Here is a 12,493-nt window from a genome sequence, read left to right on the forward strand (position 1 = left end):
GAGTTTGATTGCTGTTAGCAATCACACTCCTATCATGCCAAGTCAGCCAGTACATGCTGGGGGCAGCTAGCTAGGTTTCAGCATGTACTGGCTGACTTGGCATGATAGGAGTGTGATTGCTAAAAGCAATCAAAGTCCCATCATGCCGAGGTTCCAGCACTTACACATCCATCCAGTAAATGCTGGAACCTAGGCATGATGGGACTGTGATTGCTGTTAGCAATCACACTCCTATCATGCAAAGTCAGCCACTACATGCTGGTACAGACCCCATACTGCTGGCAGCATCAATACACAAGGGGGCAGCTAGCTAGGTTTCAGCTTGTACTGGCTGACTTGGCATGATAGGAGTGTGATTGCTAACAGCAATCACAGTCCCATCATGCCTAGGTTCCAGCATTTACTGGTTGGATGTGTAAGTGCTGGAACCTAGGCATGATGGGACTTTGATTGCTGTTAGCAATCACACTCCTATCATGCCAAGTGCTGGAACCTAGGCATGATGGGACTTTGATTGCTTTTAGCAATCACACTCCTATCATGCCAAGTCAGCCAGTACATGCTGAAACCTAGCTAGCTGCCCCCCTTGTGTATTGATGCTGCCAGCAGTATGGGGTCTGCACATCACTTACAGCCACCCTGTACCAGCATGTACTGGTTGCCTGGGTATGATAAGAGTGTGATTGCTGTGTGGGCAGTGTGGACGCAACCTGTGATCTATCCCTGTAATTTAGGGGTTTTTAAATATACCTTTTAATGACGTGTTTTTATATGAATTCCAATTGATCTATACCTGCAAAGCTGGGTTTTTGCGTTATTCTGTAGAGCCGTATCTATATATTTCCATACATTATTTATGTGTACCTGCAAATACAGGGTTAATATGTCTTATTCAGCTGATTAATACCTGCAATGCTGTTTCCATGTATTTATTTGATCTATACCTGCAATGCTACGAATACAGGATTTGTATGTCTGATTCTGTTTATTTGATATATACCTTCAGTGCTGAGATCACAAGTGAATATCAGTTGATCTATACATGTAAAGCTTGGTTTGTGTGTTAATGTGTTGATCTATACCTGCTATCAGCAACTGGGGCTAATATTAATATATATGGGCAGCAGGGGCATCAATACACAAGGGGCAAAAACACTAAGGAGGGTATAAACGACAATGCAGTGTGAAAAATCCATCCTGATGTAGATGTCTGTGACATAGATTGTATCCTGCTGTTTGTGTGTTTTTGGTTATCAGTGTAGCAGAGCCTGTCCTTGGGTGTGTGTGTATCGGTGTTGGTGTGGCAGAGCCTGTCCTGGTGTGTGTTTAGGTGTTGGTGTGGCAGAGCCTGTCCTGGTGTGTGTATAGGTGTTGGTGTGGCAGAGCCTGTCCTGATGTGTGTGTTCAGTTGTCAGTGTGGCAGAGCCTGTCCTAGGGTGTGTGTTTGGATGTCAGTGTGTCAGAGCCTGTCCTGGTGTGTGTGTGTCTGTGTGACAGAGCCTGTCCTGGTGTGTGTGTGTGTTTGGTTGTCGGTGTGACAGAGCCTGTGTTGGAATGTGTGCCCTCCTGAAGTTGTAGTGACTTCAGGGGACAAAACGTTCAAAACGACAAAACGTTCAAGGCCCTGAAATCATTTAGTGGAAAAGTTATTTATTCTGTTATAATATTTATTTCAAGGATTAGTCGCACTCAATTGTGGCTTCAGGCTTCCCGTGTTGAATGACCAAGTATTATTTTAGCCCAATAACAAAAGTATAATTCCATAGCACATTATTTTTGGAAATTATGAATGCCCCCCCAGTTTGACTGTGGTATCTTGTGTGCCCCCCTATATATTGTTTCTAGAGTCGCCACTGATTGGCTGACATAAAAGATGCCCGCAATAGCATACGGGGGCAGAATTGCCTGATTTGGGAAAAATGGCTTTGAAATATTGCTCTACAACTTGCAAAAAACACTGGGTATTTCTAAACTCAGGACAAATAGCATGATCTGTTTAGCAGGTTTTTGTCATTATCTCCTTTTATAGGAAATTACATGATATGACAAAAATGGTATCTGAAGAAAGCAATAAGTAACTTGTGTGGGTACACTTATTGGGAGAGGAGAAAATGTACATCTTAACACGAGCACCGCAAGTTCTTAAGAGGTTAAATAATATTACTATTTACACTGACACAAAAAAAAGTTGCACTAAATAGGGGAAGAGAGAGTGAAAGAGAGAGAGTGACGCAGTCAAGGAGAGAGAGAGAGACACACACACACACACTAGGGCTGCAACAACGAATCGATAATAATTATTAAAATCTTAATCAATGATTTTCATTATCGATTAGTTGAATTGATTTTTATCGATTTATAAAATGCTCTGAAAAGCTCCCCTCCTTCTAGAATCCGACCTCAAATAGAGATTGGATTATAACACTAGAATCCAGATCCCCCGCAGCGTTGGTAAAACTTTGGGAAATAATGTGTTTTGGGTTCTTGCAACTTAAAATTGTGAGAGAGATAAAAGTGTTAATGACATATCTTAATGTAAATAAATAAACAAACATTTGCATATTTGGTTTTTTTTATCCGAATAATCGAAAAAAATAATCGATTATGAAAATAATCATTAGATGCAGCACTAACACAGATTGCGACGGAGAAAGCGAGACATGCACTCACACAGCGCTGCAGGAGACCTGGATTCTCCTCTCTGTCAGCCGTTGGGTGTCTGTGTGTAGCGCGCAGACATCCTCCTCTTCTCCCCTCCACTTCCACTGTGGCTTCTGTTACTGAATGCCGGCGACATGTGACCTTCCAGTGCTCAGTTTGCATTTTAGTGTGCGATGTGCGCAACCTCCGCTACTTCCCTTCACTTCCACCTGCCCCACCAGGGGTTAATACATCAACAGAAGAAAAACGGGGCAAATAAGCACCACTGGGTAAGCTAATCATGGAGTATTATCTTTATTTTTATGCTTCTGTTGATATATTAACCCCTGGTGGGGCAGGTGGAATTTTTTCGGGATCTATTAATTTTGTGCATTCTTGAATCTGTGTTTTTTTTTTTTTGATTGCTGTAATATTTGATTTATTGTTTGTATTGTCCATATATTTATATTTGTCTATTTCTTAAAACATATTTTTATACCTATTTTAGCTCTGTCAGTTTCTTCTATATCAGGGGGCATAAGACATATCTGGGGGTATAAGGCATATCAGGGGGCACAATGGCATATAGATGCTAAAAGGCATATTGGGGGACAGAGTGGCATATTATTATTATTATTATTATTATTATCTTTTATTTATATAGGGCCAACAGTTTACGCAGCGCTTAAAACAATACATAAATTCAAGGGATATGACAATACAAGAATTGACAGACTAAGACAAACCGATACATTTGGTGGAGAGAGCCCTGCTCGCAAGCTCTCTCTAGAGGGAAAAATGGGGTGACAAACAAACATTTTTGTGGATTCTTGGGTGAGGAATGGGCGGATACGAGAGATGTTTTTTAGGTGCAGGCGGCAGGATCTGGCGAGGGACTGAATGTGAGGGATGAAGGAGAGGTTTGAGTCAAGGATGACCCCAAGGCATCGGGCCTGGTTAGTAGGAGAGATAGTTGTGTTGTTAATGGTGATAGAGAATTCAGGTAGTGGAGTGGAGATGGAGGGAGGGAAGATAATGAGTTCCGTTTTAGAAAGATTAAGTTTCAGGTAGTGTTGTGACATCCATGAAGAAATAGCAGACAAGCAGCTGGTGATCCGGGACATGAGAGATGGAGAGAGATCAGGAGAAGACAGATAGATTTGGGTATCATCTGCATATAGATGATACTGGAGGCCAAATGAGTTGATTAGTTTGCCAAGAGAAGAAGTATAAAGAGAGAACAGCAGAGGGCCAAGGACTGAACCTTGGGGGACACCAACCGAAAGTGGAAGGGGCGATGATGAATTGCCAGAGAAGTTGACAGAGAAGGAACGGTTAGACAGATATGAGGAGATCCAGGAGAGAGCTGTATCTCGAATGCCTATAGAAGCAAGTGAGTCAAGAAGAAGGTGGTGATCAACAGTATCGAAAGCAGCAGAAAGATCCAGTAGTATTAGAATAGAGTAGTGACCTTTAGCTTTGGCAGACAGCAAGTCATTGGAGACTTTTGTTAGAGCTGTTTCAGTAGAGTGAAGGGGTTTGAAACCAGACTGTAGAGGGTCAAGGAGGGAATTAGAGGAGAGGAAGTTAGTGAGGCGATTGTACACAATCCGTTCAAGCAGCTTAGAGGTAAAAGGAAGCAGAGAGATAGGGTGGTAGTAAGTCAAACAGCCGGGATCTGAGGAAGGATTTTTTAGAATTGGTGTGATTAGCGCATGCTTGAAGGCAGATGGTACAGATCCAGATGATAGAGAAAGATTAAATAGGTGGGTAAGTGATGGACCAAGGGATGGGCATAGAGACTTTGTGAGGTGTGAAGGGATGGGGTCAAGGGGACAGGTTGTTGGGTGAGAGGAAGAAAGAAGAGTGGCTATCTCTTCTTCGGTTGTAGGGGAAAAGGCAGTTAGTATAGTAGGAGTAGAGAGGGTGGTGGTGAGTGGTGTAGGAGGGAGTTGTAAGGAAGAGAGGTCTTTTCTAATAGTCTCGATCTTCTCTTTGAAGTGGGTAGCAAGATCTTGGGCAGTGAGAGAGGTTTGTGGTGTGGGTGTGGAGGGACAGAGAAGGGAGTTGAAAGTAGAAAAAAGGGGTCGTGGGTTGGAAGAAAGAGAGGATATGAGAGTGGAGAAGTAGAGCTGTTTGGCAAGAGAGAGGGCAGAGTTGTAGGTGTGAAGCATGAATTTATAATGAGTAAAGTCTTCGCTGGATTTTGATTTTCTGAAGTAGCGCTCAGCTGTGCGGCAGCACTTCTGAAGATACCGTGTGGTTTTGGTATGCCATGGTTGGCGTTTAAATTGTCGGGGGTAACTTGTAGTAATTGGAGCTATGGTGTCGAGGGATGAAGCAAGTGTGTTGTTGTAAAAAGAGGCTGCTGTGTCTGGGCAGGAAAGGGTTAACATGGAAGGTAAGAGAGGTTCGAGTGAGGCTGACAGTTGGGTAATGGTATTTTCTGGTAATGGCCTACAAGTATGAGGTGAGCGCTGTAAGTTTGTCTTGTTAGACAGAGGGAAGGGGTAGATGGAGAAATCTGAAAGGGAGCATGATCTGGAGAAGACCAGATCAAGTGAGTGTCCCTCGATGTGCGTAGGGGAATTAGTCCATTGAGAGAGACCAGAGGAAGATGTCAGGGAGAGGAGTTTGGAGCTAGCAGAGTTGTTAGATATATCTAAAGGAATGTTAAAGTCACCCAGAATAAGACAGGGGATATAGGAGGTATAAGGGATATCAAGGGGCTCAGTGGCATCTCTGGCATATAGGAGGGTATAGGGCCTATATGGGGATAGAGTAGCATATAGGAGGTATAAGGCATTTCTGGGGCAGAGTAGCAAGCTGGGGGGAGATGTGCATAACTGGGGGGCAGGTTGGCAAATAAAAGAAAATATAAACGAGGTATTTTTCTCATAGTTTTTTTTAAACAAGAAAAAATAGTTTACATGAACATTTACTAGTAAAACTTTTTTTGGTATTTTGGTAAAACTTTGAGAAATAATGTGTTTTGGGTTCTTGCAACTTAAAATTGTGATAGAGATAAGAGTGTTAATGACACATCTTAATGTAAATAAACAAAACATTTGCATATTTGTTTTTTTTAACCCCTTCAGGACCGGGATTTTTAAGCTAGGGTGTCGCTAAAGGACCAGAGCCGTTTTTGTGTTTTTGCCATGTCTTTCTTTAACTGTAATTTCTCTCTTATCAATTGGTGCACCCACACAAATCATATATTGTTTTTTTCAGCACAAGTAGGGCTTTCATATGAAACCATATTAAGCTGGGTAGTACATTGTTTTATTTGAAATAAATTGGAAAAAGTGGGGAAAAATGTACACACATTGAACCAATGGGAAAAAATTATCCCAAATATATTCATTAACTTGTCCTGATTTGGAAACCACCCAACATGGCCAGGATTTTTATCTATTTGGACCGGTATAGGGCAAATATTGCAAGGCATGCATCACATGTTTGAAATGTAATTTTTTTCAAATTTGGCATGGTAGTCTAATAACTGCAATAGTTGTCACAGATACTGATTATCCCCCCAAAATTATATGTTTATGAACAGTAGATAAGTCAAGGTGTACAACTAGGGTCATTTTGACACTTTTCAAACAGGGATTTTATTGCCAATTGTTTTTTTTGCATATGTTGCAATGTTGCTTTAGATTTTATATTATATTTTGTATAGAATATGTGCAACTGCAGAAAAAAACACCAAATTGTGTTCACCAACTTCCCCCGGTTCCAACAAGGCATGGTTCATGCATTTTTTGAGGAAGCTATGAGGGCAAAACTGGAACATGCCCATTTTCGTTTTCACATTTGGAATTTTCAGAAATTGGTTTCCAGGGCCCATATCCCATTTGGGACATTTTGGAAGCCCCCCAGTGTAAATTACCCCATAAAAGTATATATTTATGAACAGTAGACGAGTCAAGGTGTTGAACTAGGGTAGTTTTGACAGTTTTCAGCTAGCCATTTCTTCACTGATGTCTGCCAAACTTCACAGGGAAATTATTTTATTGCGTTTTTAACGCATATATTTCAATGTTGCACTGAATTTCTTGCACACCATAAGTGCAACAGTGGAAGAAAACACCATATTTTGTTCACCAACATCCCCCGATTCCAACAAGGCCTCACATGCATGGTTCATGCATTTTTTTAGGAAGCTATGAGGGCAAAACTGGAACATGTGCATTTACATTTTTTTAAATATTTTTTTTATCAGATTGCTTGTAAGTGACAGGTTTAGGCCGCTGACATCAATCAGGGAGACCGATCAATAATCAGCGACTTAAAATGTCACCGACAAGTGATCAGGTAATGATTTTTTCATTTATTAATAATTTGTGTTTTTTCATAATTACCCTAGATGACCCCTCTCTCTTTGTAGAACAGGGTCATCCGTGGGCGGCCATAATGATCCGATCACTCCTATTGGCCAGGAGCGATCTGATCAGCCCAGCATTTGACCTGGAAGCACCCTGGACTTTCAGGTCAGTGCTGTTATTTTTTTTAATTATTATTATTATTTAATTATAATTTTTTTTAAAAAAAAAATTTATTATTATTTTTTAACATTTTTTTTAACTCTTTCAATGCTGATGCACCATTGAAGCACAGCATTGACTGATATTTAGTCCCCACAAGCTTGTGGGGACTAGTATTAACCCCTGCAATGCTGCGATGCGGGTCATACACAATCGCAGCATTGAAGGGGTTAATTGAGGAAGAGGGGGGTAGGGGTTAACTGAGGAAGGGTGGGGGTGGGGGGGGCTGGTCTCCACACTTATGTGGAGACCAAAGAGCCCTGTCTCCCTGTCCCTGAAGCTGCCTCTGGCAGCTGGGACACAATCTCCAATAGACTGGAGATTGTAGGGGAGGAGTCTCTCTGATCAGCCCTACAGGGCTGATCAGAGGACTTCTGGGGGCTCGTTTTTGCTGTTGCTGGTCTGCCTGGACCACCAGCAGCAGAACCCCCTAAAAAACGGGAATTAACCCCTTCAATGCCGCGATCGCGATAGCGCGAGACTCTGCATTTCCTGTGACAGCTTTGTATTGAATAATACTTCTGAAGATGACGCTTCGGCCAAAAGCTGGTGGTGGCGGAGCCGGCGGCAGGTGAGAGTCTTTAAGACATTTGTTACTTTGATGTAACGGTGTATGTTTTATCTGCTTTAACTTTGATTTGATTTGTTTTGATACTGAATTTAAAGCTACATTACATTATATGAGGCGGTAAATACATGAACATTGTTATCAATTTTTTTTTATTTTTTTTTGGAGGTTTGCAAAGCTTGTTATGAGGGTTTTATGTAAGAGAGGATACATTGCTGAAGCATGGAATGCTGCTCAATGCGTTGCTGTAATGGAATATTGTGTTACTGAGGCTGGGCGCCGGTAATACTACCATATTTGCTCGATTATAAGACGACCCTGATTATAAGATGACCCCCCAAAATCAAAATATTAATTTAGGAAAAAAACAAAAAGCCTGAATATAAGACAACCCTATAGGGAAAATGTTTTACTGGTTAATATTAATTCATGTAAACTATTTTTTCATATTTAATAAAAGCTATGATTGAGAAAAATATATTTTTAATTTCCTTTTATTTGCCACCCCCCCCCAGTTATGCACATCTGCCCCCAGGCTTGCCACTCTGCCCCATGATGTGCCTTTTAACCCCCTATATGCCACTCAGCCCCATGATATGCCTTTTAACTCACCATGTACTGGCTGCCTTGGCTTGATAGGAGTGTGATTGCTGTTAGCAGTTTTATATATATATATAAAACTGCTAACAGCAATCACACTCCTATCAAGCCAAGGCAGCCAGTACATGCTGGAACCTGGGGATGATGGGAGTGTGAGTACAGCCCAGGGGCGTAACTAGAAACTTCAGGGCCCCGGCATGAGAATCTGTTAAGGGCCCCCCCACCCCCAACCCATCTATCCCTTTCTCACGATCTCCCCTCTCCCTCCCTAACCCCCTTCTCACAATCTCCCCTCTTCCTCCCTAACCCCCTTCTCAGGATCTCCCCTCTCCCTCTCTAACCCCCCTTCTCAGGATCTCCCCTCTCCCTCCCTAATCCCCCTTCACAGGATCTCCCCTCTCCCTCCCTAATCCCCATTCTCAGGATCTCCCCCTCTTCCTCCCTAACCCCCCTTCTCAGAATCTCCCCTCTCTCTCCCTAACCCCCCCTTCTCAGGATCTCCCTTCTCCCTCCCTAACCCCCGTTTTCAGGACCTCCCCTCTCCCTCCCTAACCCCCCTTCTCAGGATCTCTCCCTCCCTAACCCCCTTCTCAAGATCTCCCCTCTTCCTCCCTAACCCCCGTTTTCAGGATCTCCCCTCTCCGTCCCTAACCCCCTTCTCAGGATCTCCCCTAACCCCCCTTCTCAGGAACTCCCCTCTCCCTCCCTAACCCCCCGTCACTTACCTTCAACTCCTGTGTTGGAAGCGTGAGGCGTTTGTCTCGGGTGCCGGCGCTTCACTGCTGAGCGCCGGCGTATGACGTCATATGCCGGCGCCCAGCGTGAAGCGCCGGCACCCGAGACAAACGCCTCACGCTTCCAACACAGGAGTTGAAGCGCTGAGGCAGGCGGCGGCCTCCGCCAGCAGAGCAATCTTGGATTTCTGTCAGTCAGGGGGGCCCAAGAGTTGCCGAGCGGTCGTCTTCAGCAACTGCTCGGCACCCCTTGGGCCCCCCTGACTGGCAGAACTCCAGGGCCCGGTCGCAGTTGCGACCCCGGTAGTTCCGCCACTGGTACAGCCTCCCTATGTCATGCTACCACCCCCACCCCCCTAACACATCTATACTATCACATAGGGCTGCAACTAACGATTATTTTAATAATCGATTAGTTGGCCGATTATTTTTTCGATTAATCGGATAAAAAAATGCAATTTTTTCACATTTAAAATAAGCCTTGTTTAAATTATTTTTATTTACCAAACTGCCCCCGATTATGCACATCAGACCCCCACCTTGCCACTCTGCCCCCATATATGCCTTATACCTCTTAAATGCCAGATTCCATTGTGCCCCCTGATATGCCACTGTGCCCCGATATGCCTTATACTCCTTATATACCCCCCATACACCACTATAACTCACCCATACACCACTCTGGCCCCTCCGCCTCCCATATACCACTCTGCCTCCTCTCCCTCCCATACAACACTCTGGCTCCTCCCCCTCCCATACACCACTCTGGCTCCTCCCCCTCCCATACACCACTCTGGCTCCTCCCCCTCCCATTATCCACTCTGCCTGCTCCCCCCTCCCATACACCACTCTGCCTCCTCCCCCCTCCCATACATCACTTTGGCTCCTCCCCTCCCATATACCACTTTGCCTCCTCCCCCTCCCATACTCCACTCTGGCTCCTCCCCTCTCCCATATACCACTCTGGCCCCTCCTATACTCCACTCTGGCCCCTCCCCCTCCCATACTCCACTCTGGCCCCTCCCCCTCCCAGCTCCATCAGCCCCTACGTTAATCTGGCCCTGTTTGATGGGATAACTTGGAGTGACCAACAAAACATTTGCATATTTGTTTTTTTAATCGATAAAACTTGATTCGATTAATCGATGATGAAATTCGTTGCCAACGATTTTCATAATCGATTATTATCGATTTTATCGATTAGTTGTTTCAGCTCTACTATCACACACACACTCATTCACAAACATTTAAATACTCATTCATTCCATTAATCACACATACTTCACATACTGAAATGTGTTCTACATCAAACTGCCTGTCCTCTATTGCCCCGCTTACTATGGTGTTATAATAAGCAACATCAGCACGGTTGTAAAGCACACCGCCGCTGTACTCTGGAGAGCAGTGGAAACGTGTTCTCTGAAGTGACAAATCTGGATTTGGCAGATGCCAGGAGAACGCTGGTTATCAGAATGCATAGTATCTACGGTAAACATTTAGAGAGATTGCATTTTAGAAATGCTGGGTTTACTGGCACATTTTTATGCATTATTATTTCATACCTTGATTAGTTAGACAGTTATACCGTAGTAGTCGTCTTTGCAGTGACTTCACCAATCTTCAAGAACGTCACTGGAGGAAAAGGACAAAACCAGCTGGGTCTGTCTAGTCCAGAGGTGGCCAAACTGTGGCTTTTTAATATTAGAACGTTTAGATGGGAAGGTCTGGACAAAAAAATAAAAAATTGGCAACATGTTTTATATGATAAATAGTATTTTATAATTAATAAGGATATATATTTAGAATATTTAATGTTTTGTCTATTTTTCTGAACAGATTAATTTCTTATATGTATAATTAAAATAACATTATTTAGCAATATTGATAAAATGTGTTAAGGCAGCTGATGTTTATATGTGTGTGTGTATATGTATGTACAGTATCTCTCTAAAGTGATAACACCCCTCACATTTTTGTAAATATTTTTATATATTTCTTTAGTGTGACAACACTGAAGAAATGACACTCTGCTACAATGTAAAGTAGTGAGTGTACAGCCTGTATAACAGTGTAAATTTGCTGTCCCCTCAAAATAACTCAACACACAGCCATTAATGTCTAAACCTTGGCAACAAAAGTGAGTACACCCCTAAGTGGAAATGTCCAAATTAGGCCCAATTAGGTAGGGGTAGGGGCTGCAGCTCCATCAGCCCCTACGTTAATCTGGCCCTGTTTGATGGGATAACTTGGAGTGACCAACAAAACATTTGCATATTTGTTTTTTTAATCCGAATAATCTAAAAAAATAATCGGCCAAATAATCTATTATGAAAATAATCATTAGATGCAGCCCTAACACAGAGAGCGCGAGAGCCGCACAGCGAGAGCGCGAGAGCCGCACAGCGAGAGCGCGAGACTCTGCATTTCCTGTTTAGCAGCTTCCTGTAGTACTTTGTACCATGTGACCAACGAGTCACATGATTTTCAGACGTCACCAGGCTCCTTCTGGGTAGGAACTAACTATGCCCTTTCCTATCAGTCAACTACCCGAGACGGGTCAATGGAGAAACCGGAAGTGCAGTTTTTAGAGCATCAGTTCCCCGGTAGTAGTTTGACAGCTTTGTATTGAATAATACTTCTGAAGATGGCGCTTGGGCCATGAGCTAGTGGTGGCGGAGCCGGCGGCTCACAAACAAAATGTATCTATTTGGACTACTTTTTTGTTATTTAGCAATGGCAAAAGAAACATATGATATTAACTTACAAAACCTGAAAGCTGTGACCGTCCCCGACCGGCTTAATGGTGTATCTGTCAAGATGGTGATAGAATCTTCCCCGTGCAGCACTTCTTGTGGACTTGGTACCAAGAAAAAAAAGCGTTGCATTGTGGGACCATCAGGGAAGAGGGAGGACTGTGAAACCCTCAGCGTATCCTGTGTAGTGAGTTGGATTTGCGCCATGACGAGTTTTACTCTGACCGTGGGACAGCCTTTTACTATGAACTGTCTGATTGTGCCTGCTGAAGGGCAATCAAATCAGGGGTTGAATTACTACTGGTACATCACCAAAGGTCAGGTAACAACCCAAGATGACCTATTTCGCCCACTCAGAATCAGGTACTTTAACATCACCTTTCCAGCCATCAAGGAGAGCGACGCCGGCTCATACCGTTGCGATGTGCAACACGCATTGGACTTTAAATTAATCAAGCGGGTTTACTTTGCCGTCAATGTGATGCCTCCTAGCCTGGTTAATCTGAACTACGGCAAATCTCTGATGCGTGAAAGTGAGCTGGAAGCAATGGCCGCACAAAAGCAGAAGTTAACCAAGGGCAACCTGTCGGAGGTTGTGATGGCCTTTTTGGAGTCGCACAATTTTATCATTTTTGGCGTCGGGGGTAGTGC

At 43.4% G+C, this 12,493-nt stretch overlaps 1 long non-coding RNA gene across 1 annotated transcript; it reads left to right on the forward strand.

Annotated features, from left to right (window-relative positions):
* The first annotated feature begins 1,218 nt into the window (after positions 1-1,218).
* LOC128475197 (uncharacterized) lies at positions 1,219-1,645 on the forward strand. Its single transcript, XR_008346466.1, has 2 exons — positions 1,219-1,292; positions 1,331-1,645. It is a non-coding gene; the product is annotated as an uncharacterized LOC128475197 (long non-coding RNA).
* The last annotated feature ends 10,848 nt before the right edge of the window (positions 1,646-12,493 follow it).

This window comes from Spea bombifrons, chromosome 2 (genome assembly GCF_027358695.1).
Source record: "Spea bombifrons isolate aSpeBom1 chromosome 2, aSpeBom1.2.pri, whole genome shotgun sequence".
In the NCBI taxonomy this organism is placed as follows: domain Eukaryota; kingdom Metazoa; phylum Chordata; class Amphibia; order Anura; family Pelobatidae; genus Spea; species Spea bombifrons.